This window comes from Paramacrobiotus metropolitanus, unplaced genomic scaffold, assembly GCF_019649055.1.
Source record: "Paramacrobiotus metropolitanus isolate TYO unplaced genomic scaffold, Prichtersi_v1.0 Parri_scaffold0000128, whole genome shotgun sequence".
Classification (NCBI taxonomy): Eukaryota; Metazoa; Tardigrada; class Eutardigrada; order Parachela; family Macrobiotidae; genus Paramacrobiotus; species Paramacrobiotus metropolitanus.
The window spans coordinates 282493-291743 of NW_026570348.1; the positions used below are offsets into that span (position 1 = coordinate 282493).

The 9251-nt window shown below is 45.0% G+C and overlaps 1 long non-coding RNA gene across 1 annotated transcript; it reads right to left on the reverse strand.

The window, feature by feature from the left end:
• Positions 1-2231: 2231 nt before the first annotated feature.
• Positions 2232-3024, reverse strand: LOC129598769 (uncharacterized). The gene is made up of 3 exons (XR_008691799.1): positions 2895-3024; positions 2688-2809; positions 2232-2373 (listed from the first exon to the last, which is right to left on the reverse strand). It is a non-coding gene; the product is annotated as an uncharacterized LOC129598769 (long non-coding RNA).
• Positions 3025-9251: the final 6227 nt, after the last annotated feature.

Below are 9251 nucleotides of genomic sequence, written 5' to 3' on the forward strand. Positions count from 1 at the left end.
TACAAACCGATCACCAAGCTTTAGTGTTTTTAAATAATATGCGCGATGCCGCTGGCCGCCTTGGGCGCTGGGCGTTGTATATCCAGCAATTTAACACTAAACCTGTGCACATACCTGGCAAGGAGAATGTAATTGCTGACGCGTTGAGCAGAAATCCAGGAGAGCAACCGGAACCTAATTCTGATGACTCGGATATTGAGTTCGATTATCGGCAAACCTACCCTTTTGCCGGTGATGTGGCGATGATCGAGTGTTGTTTCGCTATCCTGGAAAGAGATTATGTGGATATCCGCTTTGAGATGATGTCGGCCGAAGTTAAAGCCATCCCAGAGGAAGACATGAAAGCCTTTGATGAGGATAAGGTGCAGAAGTTAATTACTGACGATAAGGCTTCATACTGGGCTGAAGAGCAGTCTCGCGATGCGCGAATTGTCCGATGGCGGCTGCTCCTAGAAAATAAAAAGGAAAAGATGTCAGAGCACGAGAAATTACACCTAAACAAATTTGTAGTGAAACAGGGCGTTGTATACTACAAGTTTGAATTAAACCGGAAGATCTATTACTGCATGTATGTACCTGTTCACTGGCGGCTTCAGTTCCTTCAGGATAACCATGATTCCCCGTTAGCAGCACACTTGGGCGTCCTGGCCACCTACAAAAGGATGTACAAGTATTTTTATTGGCCCCGTATGTTCGAGTCTGTTAAAAGTTATTGTGCTTCTTGCCCGGCGTGTCTTGCACAAAATCCTCTTGCTACAGCACCGGCCGGTGCTCTCCAGTCAAATCCAACGGTTCCTCCCCGGTTAGTTTGGGCAATCGATGTTGCTCCGGCCCTCCCAACGACGGAATCTGGAAATAAAAACATAATAATCGCTGTTGATTACGGGAGCAAATACATTGTGGCTGAGGCAGTTGAGAGAAATGATGCCGCCACTTTGGCGTTGTTCTTTTATCGTCGTATACTCACGGTCTTCGGCATGCCTGTGCACATCACCTCAGACCGCGGTAGTAATTTTATGTCAGAAATGTTTCGAGAGCTCTTAGCTCTCGCGGGTGTTGCTCACGCACCGACGGCGTCAGGCCACCAGCAGGGTAACGGTCTGGTTGAAAAACGCGTAGGGGAAATCAAAAAGGCGCTAGCCAAGTATGTGAATGAGCAGCAAAGTGACTGGGACATATTCCTCCCAGCACTTTGTGCTGCATTTAACAGCAAGGTTGTCGAGCGAACGGGCCGCACACCATTCTTCATGATGCAAGGCACCGAGATGCGCTTACCGATAAATAATTTCTTGCCTTTCGAAGAGGATTTCGTGATTCCCGCCCATGTATACGTACAGCAGATGCAGCGCGGCCTTGGTGAGGCCCTGGACTTGGTGAATGCTGAAGAGTTTCGCCATAAGCTTAAAGACAAAATTAGATATGATGCTAATATATCGCATACTTCGTATAAATCCGGAGATCAGGTTTTAGTTTATGTGCTACATCGAAAAGCGGGGAAGAATCCATCCCTTATGCCCCGTTGGACTGCTGGATGGGAAATTGTGCGTCAGTCAGGGCCGGTGCACTATGTAGTAAAGAGTAATCGGCGTGGAAATGTCAAAACTGACACTGTCCATGTCAGCCGCTTAAAGCCCTATAATTTTCGTGACGTTGATACTATTCTTCAAGACGAGCACTTACCGAAATTGCTCGATTGTGTGGAAAAGGAATGCCCCGATGAATTAGTTGAGGCGCCCGCGCCGCCGCCGGTGATCCCATCCGTTGACTCAGCATCGTCGCGCCTTGATGCTGAGTATGCTGAATATCTGGATAACCAGATGGAGGCAGTTCCATTGCTCAAAACCCGCTCCGGGCGTGTGGTGAAACCTGTGGAAAGACTTGTGAACCAGATGAACGACAAAAAGCGTAAAAGAGACCCGTCGGCTGACGCTAAAAAGCGCATGGCCACAAATGATAGGGAACCGGCTATTCTGAATGTATCCCAGCCGGGAGGGGGCCAATCTGAACTAGTTGCCCCGGTGGCCAGTGATACTTCGTCAATTACCTGTAACGCAATGGAGATCGGGCCGATGCAGCCATCACAGATTTCACCGCCTACTGTAGAAGACAAGATCTTTCCAGCTCCGGCCTGGGCGCGTCCAATTGAGCAGTTCTGGCCTCAGGGCGTAATATCAGATGACGCCCTGGATAAACAGGAATTCTGGAGGTATCGCCAGATGGAGTGTAGTGACATGATGTTGTGGGACGCCGTTGTTGATGGAGATTGCACTCTTGAGGAATCTGCATACGCGGCCTGGCATCTCCCTCTAGTTCTGAAAGTAAAAGGCATTATCTGCCATTACGGCGAAAGAGAGGATATCCAGAAAAGAATCCCTAAAATTCTGATACCGTTTCAATGGCGTAAAATATTAGCTGAATCAGTACACCGTCGGTTGCTCCATAAGTATGGCAGTGCCATTTCGCCATATGATTACTTATATAAACACCTTCGGTTTTTCTGGCCTGAAATGAAGTCTGATTTAGCGAAATTTTGCCGAATTTGTACCCTATGTAATCTGGATTAAAAGGCCGAGCGGCCGTGTAAATTTGTACATTTATTTTATTTTATTTTTGAACTCTAAGGATTGAAATTTTTACTTTCTACTGCATTAAACTATCTGGAAAATTCCCAAAACCGCTGTACGTACAGTTGGAGTGTGCGCGTAGTCGCCATTGGACAGTCCGCGATGACGTAGTAGCGTTCGTTGCTCTTTTGCATACCAACTGTGCAGGAAAGGCGCTGATAAATGGCCGCAAATGCTCTTCGTACCTGCAAGATTAATGTTAGTTATCAATTCGCTTTCAGCCTCGTCTGAATCTACTCTCTCTTTACACTGAGTTTGTGGCTTAATTACTGTATATCGCTATAATGCATCGCCCGAAAGTGCCAGCACATCATTCCTTCATGCATGAGGATACTACGAGTTCCTCGGAAGATTCAGTGCAGGTTTTGGCAGATGTCTTGGCCGATGTTCAGCCACCAATGTACCCCGATCCTCATGTTGGATGGCCTGAACCAACGTTTGAATGGTCCCATCTCATGGTGGATTGTGGCCTTCGTCCGTCTCCGCATGACTATGCTCGTGGAGGAAAGAGTTATATTCCCCCATCTGGTTTGATTAATTGTCCCTACAATCCGGACGCCGATTACGTGGAACTGCATCCCGACACTCGATTGCGTTTCCGCGGCAAAATCTACCATAATGGATTGGAGATGACGGTGGACAAATATAACCGTTTTGTCCACACTCTGGATCTGTCAAAGGATGCACACTATGCATTGTTGCGTTACCTGCGGGTGGACTTCCGCCAAGGATGGCTCATCGGGCAAATTGTTTGCGAACTCCGTCGGAACCACGGCATCAATGTGGTGCGCAATCCTGTCCAGTTTCTCACTGCGTTGGATTATGTCCCGGGGGAAACGGGAGACCATGGTGCCGTTGTTACGCTCGTGGACGCGTATAATCAGCATATAGAGGAATTGGTTTCCAATATTGACGAGGATCACCGCTTGGAAGCAGAGCAGCGCTATTTCGATCGCCTGAATGCAGCGGACCCGCGCTCGTCATCCCGACAACAGCAGCAACTGCAACAAACTCGTTGGCTGTTACATGAAGGACAGGAGATGCTTCAATCGCCAAACGCCACCGTCCACGCCGTGATGACGACGACGATAACATGGGCGCTGCGGTGTAATGATGATTTTCCCCTGCAATTACAGCCCTGTTTTAGTACCTTTTTATTTTAGCTTCTGTATTTTTTGTTTTACGGAGGAGCATTATCTTTGGTGTTGAGTATTTTACTCCAAGTCTATAGAATTCTGTACAGAACCTGTTTTCCGTTTACAATTAGATCTTTAACGTTATTTTTACAGCCTGTGCAAGGTGCAGCTATTCTACGAAATGGCTTACCATTCATTCTCTGGAACGCAGATTTGGCTGTTTAAATCGGTTCAAATCAGACTTCTCCGGTTGTTTAAAATCAGAATGTGGCAGATAATCCGACGGAAAACCATTCTAACACACAAATGACAGTCTAAAAACGCAAAGTCTTCACGTTTGAACATGTAAACAATTATGTCACTGTACCGACCGCCCGTATGTCGCTAAATTTTAGGGCAGTGGCAGTCACATAGTGCTCAGCTGTCTCCAGTCTGTACAGCTGGGTGTCAGCAGTTTTCCTGTTTAATCTTGCTTTTTGCATTTTTAGCTGCAGCTTTTAAATTCTTCAGACTCTTGCCGTCATTTGTTCTGGTTTAAATCTCTGCTCTTTCATACAATGGAGATGGAATTTTACAAATCAGAGCGCGGGCGTTTGATTTGCGCGGAACAGGATGATAAGAAACGCCGTAAGTTTGTCAAGTTTTCTGATTCTGTTGCGTATGTTTCTGTGAACCAGGAACACATCGCTGAGTTTGTGTACTTTTGGCGTTCCTTGGTTGGCCCGTATATTTCTATTTCGGAGCTCTGCAAGCTTTCTAATTCCGAAATCATGGCCTTAACTGTTGTAGAACCGGAGCCGTTGGATTTCGAGGCTCAGGTGGCTTTGGAGATTGAGAACATCCGCCAGTCGGAGTCGCAGATGTATTACTTGAAGATCGGGTTTATTCTGTATCCCGACACTCCAGTTCGACGTGAAGCATCTGAACGTCTGCGGAAGGAATGTGGTTTGCCATCCCTATTTAACCCGCCGGAAACTCCGTGTGAGCGTCATCAGCGCATGGCAGAACACAACAAGCGAGTGGTGGAAGAAGAGCTTTGTTGTGTGGACTGTGAGAATAATGGCCCGGGTTCGTGCGGCCGTATGTTGTACACCATGGACGACAAGCCTGTTCCAAATATCTGGGGATCTGGCAGTTTCGAGGACTGGAAAGAGCCAGACTTAGACGTGGATGACTGGTGGGCAGAGCACAAGCTGGATTTTAAGGATCCGGTTGAATTTTTGCCCGTGGACATGCTGTGGGTGGATGATGACTTCGGCACTGTCCAGAAACCGAAGAAGAAGCGCAAGCACATCGTTGTGCAGCGTCACTCTCTGCGTGGCATTCCCCACAGCTACTGGAAGTGAGGATTTTGCCGATCGGCCGTTTGTATTTTTAAAGCACGGCGGGATGATTTAAACTGTATGGGCTCTTTTTGTTTAAATCTCTTGCTGTTTTGTGCTTTTCTGCGCGTTTTAATAATGACTTAGCACGTTTCTAGCGAATAATTTTACAGCTGCTGCGTTGTAATCCTTAGAATGAGCGCTGTTTGCTCCTTTCAACAGTTGTGATAAGCCTGATCGTTGGGGCTTTTGTTTTCTGTGAATTATGCGGTAGCCCAATAATTTTTCTGGTACCGCTGTAATTTTTATAGCTTTCGGTAAATTGTAACACAAATTAAAACAGTTTCAAAACTACAAACAAGTGTAGTCTGTGTGGTAAACAAGGAACGGCAGGCCTACCGCCGGGTGGCACTCTCGTTTGATGGACTTCGCTGGTTACGAAGTATGCGGTCGCCAGTATGGGCGGCTGTCAAACTCCTATCCTGAATGTATCCCAGTATGAGTTTTTACTTAAATTTAATTATTTACTATTACCGTGATTTAATTCCGCTAACTCTGCTGCTTTAAATTTTATTTGCGGAATTCGTGATTTGCTCCCAATCGTTCGCATTATCATGACTCCTCCGGCAAGCGAGAGGAAGAAAGCGGCCAAGCAGGCGCTGGAGAACCGTGTTACGGCATGGACGGAGATTGTGGCGCAAAAGACGGCTGAACGCACCGAAGCCCAACAACGTTTTGAGCGTGGCAGAATTGCCGTCAAGGAGGCTGTATCCAAGCTCCCTCCTAAGATTCCTTGATGTGGCATTATCTGGCGGACTTTTCGATGTGGATTTCGCCACTATCGTTAGAATGTTTGGTATTTTGTACGGAATGCCTGAAACATCGCTTCACGTCTATGATCTCCTTGCCTTCATTCTTTTATGTGTACGCTCATGCCTCTTCTGAGATCTCATAGTGTAGATTTAGCGCAGCGTTTTATCTTGTATTTCTATTGTTTTGCGGTTAGTTTTCTTCGTTATTCAAGGTTGCGTTTCGCCATATGTGTTGTACACTGTTTAGCTGGTACATTATGGTTTTGCGCTTCGTTCCGCAAGGCACTTTTGTTGTTTAGTTACTAGGAGAGTTGCGAATTTAATAAAGTTTAAGTAGCCGCTGTCGCTGCTGTTGTCGGTAATTTTTGGACAATGTAACGCATAACCGCACGAGACTCCACTTCCGTTGGGACATTGTATTGGTTTTCACGCAGTTGGTTGCTTGGGTGGGTAGGCTTCTGGCACACCTACCATTGACTAGCGTTGGTGTACGTTTTTGGCGCCGATATTTTCAAACATTTTGCGTAGAGCGACCCCGCTAGTATAGTAGAGGCTTCCGTTGCTTCGTCATTGGAGGTCGGAGGTTCCAGTCCACATAAAAAACGCAATTTTGTAAATGTCCCTCTTTTTGGTTTCTATTTCATGAATCGTTATATTTTTATTAGTGCGACTTAATATGGGGAATATTGGGTGAATCGCTGTTGCGAGACGTCAAAATGAACATTGCGAGCTGTGTTTTTAGTATTATTTTTGTCGATGACTCCTGTAGTCGAGTGGTCCAGTAAAGTGGACAATACCAGGCGAATCCGTTTACCTGTTGCTGGTCCTGGGTTCCAATCCCTAAAAATTTAAAAGCGTTTCATAAAACCTCCTTTTTCGTGTTTAAGTTTTTGCATTTGGTTGTACTTAGACATTCGGTGTGATACCGTTAAATTCCTATTAGTTTCCAACGAGCGGCGCACACTTGTACAGCCCTTACCCTGCGGATTTTGTTACTTTGCCGTGAGACTTCGTAGTGTAGTGGTTGTCCGCCTTATCTCTGCGACTACTCGGTGAATTTAGGGCCTTGGGTTCGAAACCCTTACAAGTAATGCACATTTCCGTAAACCTTCTTTTTTGCCTTTTATATTGTAAAGGTAGCATCAAATACGCATTGCCGTTGACCGTTCTAATTTTACGTTCCTCTCCGATGAGCAAATTCAAAAGTTACTGTCGTAGAACAGCGTAGTATAGTGCTTTGCACCGTTGAACTGCAGCAACGGGGAAATGAAACGGTTGCGGGTTCAAGTCCCTTACAGCTAATTTGCAATTTTGAGCAACGTACTTTTTTCCTTTTATAATTTTGTTTTCGTCTTGGAAAAAGTATTGACAATAGTCCCCAGAATATTAGAATTAAACTCAAAGAGCTGGGTGTAAAATTGTATGCACACTCAATGGTTGACTTTGCACTTGGCCGTCTCTTCGTCTGTATTCGTGTGACTTTGTAGTTCAGTGGCTATGAATGATGGCCATTCGCCTCATGTTCTACCTCCTAAACGGCTGGTCTTAATCTCAGGGTTGCATGCTGCATGTTAAAAAACTACATTTTTCCTGCCCTGTATTTTTGTACCTTTTTAAGCGTTAATGGTTTGCTGCCTTATTATAGTCAGGTTAAATATACACGACATGGCGCTTCCGGTGTTGAACCTAACTCGGCTTTAGTGTAGAGCACCTTGTGGCGTAGTGGCTAGACTGACAATCCATACCGACCCGCTTCTTACCAAGTCTAGAGTTCGAAATCCTAAAAGTTAATCCGTTTAATTTACAACCCTCTTTTTTCGGTTTTGTATTTTTAAATCTATATGCAGTATTATGTTGGCGTCGAGATCGCTAATTTTACGTTCACTCCCGACGAGTGAATTTTAAGTTTAACTTCGCAGATTGTAGTGGCGTAGTGCACTGAACTGTTGAACCACAACAACAGGTGCAATGAAGGTTGCGGGTTCGAGTCCCCTACAATTAATATGCATTTTCTGAAACCTTATCTTTTTTGCTCTTGGGACTTTATTACTGTTATTGTGAAAATATTGCCGTTGATGGAATGAATTTTATAGCCACGGTGACGGTGAAATCTTAAAACTTATCAGCTGCTGCAGTGGTGAATTTTTATTATATTGCGAATTGTCGTAGTGCAGCGCCTCTAGTGATTGCCAAATTAAAAGTGAAATGTGGTATAGCCATGCTAGCGTATGGGCAAGAGCAGGATTTAGTTGTCCACCTAGATGCAAGGTTCAATCCTGCGTGAATACAAATTTTGCAAGTTTTAAAAGTTCTTTTCCATTCTTTTTACTTTTCTCTGGTGGTTCCCGTAACCTTGTTCCCAGGATGGAATATTAAAATTGTTTTTAGCATTTGATTCACGGGTGCAGGTGTGATAATTGATTTTAAGCTGCTAATTTCTCACACTGCACTGGAATTCACTGTCGTTACGGTTGCGCATTCTGTTACACCGATTTTATTGCGGTTATTCAAATGCTGCATAAATCCAAAATTAAAACTCGAATTAAGATCTGTCCGACCAGCAAAATTAATGACTATATGAGAATCTGTACGGAATTATGAGAATTACCTGTTAAAACATCGATGAGATTAATTCAACGAGATTAAAAGATTAAACGGAAGAAACAAAAGTCGGCCGAATTTTAGAACAAAATTATCAGACAGCCGCGGGAAATTATCCGATATGTTGCAACTGCTGTTTAGTCCAGATCCAGATTCTCCTTCGCAGTTTTCAAGTTCGCAAGACGTTGTTCCAGCGCCTCACGGATATATGCGATATGTTTAGCATCCATCGTCGCTCGAGCCTTCAGCGTATTTACCAGCGCCTTGCAGTTATCCATAATATCCTTCTCGCGTTCAACTTGTTCTAGTAACTTGTCGATTGCGTCTGGCTTTGTAATAGCATCCGGTTCTGCAGTGCTCACTTCATTGTCAGGCTTTTCGGCCTTCTCTTTGGTCTTCTGGCTTTTCTTTTCGGTATCCGTATTCTTTGATCGGGGAACATATTTCGGACGGCCGCCCATAGCTTTCAGCTGAGTGAGAGTGATAATTGGTTCTCGCTCAATGCGTCCGTCTTTGCTTGCCCGGATTACCAGATTTACGTTGGTGGTGTTGTTCTTCCCGGGCTCGATTGCCTCCAGCCGTTCCATAACCCCATCCACAACTAAATCTGCGTCTTGCCCCACATGGCCAAAGCTGCAATCGGCGACATGCTGCTCGGTCTCCTTGCCGTTTACGATAACCTTCATCGTGCCCATCTTGATATCTGCAAAATACGTCGTTTTAATTAGGCTACAGAAAGTACGATAAATTGCAGTA